We start from the raw sequence: 1,145 nt of genomic DNA on the forward strand, positions 1-1,145 counted from the left end.
TCAACTTCACCCAGGAATTCCAGTGAGGGGCACCCAAAGGCCTCAGGGGAGGCTGTAGAGGGAGGCTGAGAGCTGGGGGATCCCCACATGCTATCCCCTCCACATGGCACGGGGCCCTGCCATCCTGAATGGCTTCACGTAGTCTGTCCTTAGAGAAGTGAGTCACAGAACTGCAGTCACAATTGTTGAAGGCAAAACGTTAGAGTTGTGGTTGACTTCAGAATACCTGGAAGTCTGTAAACGCGCCCTTGGGGTGAGCCTGCCGTTCTAATGTGAGTCCAGCTCTGATGCGTCACAGGCACCTGAGAGGTGAGTCACGCAGGTGAAAAGAGGAAAACTTGGAACTACTTGTTTTCTGGAAACTTCTCTGGTCCTACCCCATCCCAGCCCCTGCGCAGGCTCAGGAAGGAGGGATGCCAGCCAGAGTGAAGGACAGGCACTCTGGTCAAAGCAGGTGTCTGGAGGAAGACACCAAAGTGATTGGCGCCACACCAGTGCAGTGTCCAGGAATAGGTCTAGAAATTTAAAACAACTTGGCCTTGGCAGAGGCCCTGCGTGGGACTGAAGCATGGGGATGCTGGGTGTTTCCATCCGATGGAAAAGGGTTTCCGTGTGAGCTCTGCTCCTGCCTCCATTCCTCCAGAGGAGAAAGAGGCCCCTGGGCTTGCGCTGGGCTTTCCCTGCAGACAGCAGGGTCCACATGGCCTCTGCAGTCTTCTGCCCCTCCTCGTGCAGTGCCAGGCAGAGCAGAGAAGCAACTGTACTAAGCGCGCTTGCCCTGCTCGGTCCCCAGACGATGGCTTTCAGCTTGCCGTTGGCACAGAGACCCCGCACTGTGCCACTGCTCATTCCCCACTCTTTTTTTTACAACTCGATATTTTAAAGAATCAGTGTAGTGTGGTGAGATAGGGAAAATCAGTTGGGAAATATGAAAAGATTATGATAAAAAGTATGAAGGGGCCCTTGGACTGTAGCTGAGTTGGTAGAGTCCTTGCCTGGCCCTGAGTTTCATTCTCATCACTGCATACATGGACAGAGGGCCTGTGTCCGTCGTCACAGTACTTGGGAGTTAGGGGCAGAAGGATCGGGGCTTGGTTTTCCCAGGCGCAGAAGAACTTTGAGGCTAGTCTGGGCCAGGTGTGGCA

Source organism: Meriones unguiculatus, chromosome 4 (assembly GCF_030254825.1).
Source record: "Meriones unguiculatus strain TT.TT164.6M chromosome 4, Bangor_MerUng_6.1, whole genome shotgun sequence".
Taxonomy (NCBI): domain Eukaryota; kingdom Metazoa; phylum Chordata; class Mammalia; order Rodentia; family Muridae; genus Meriones; species Meriones unguiculatus.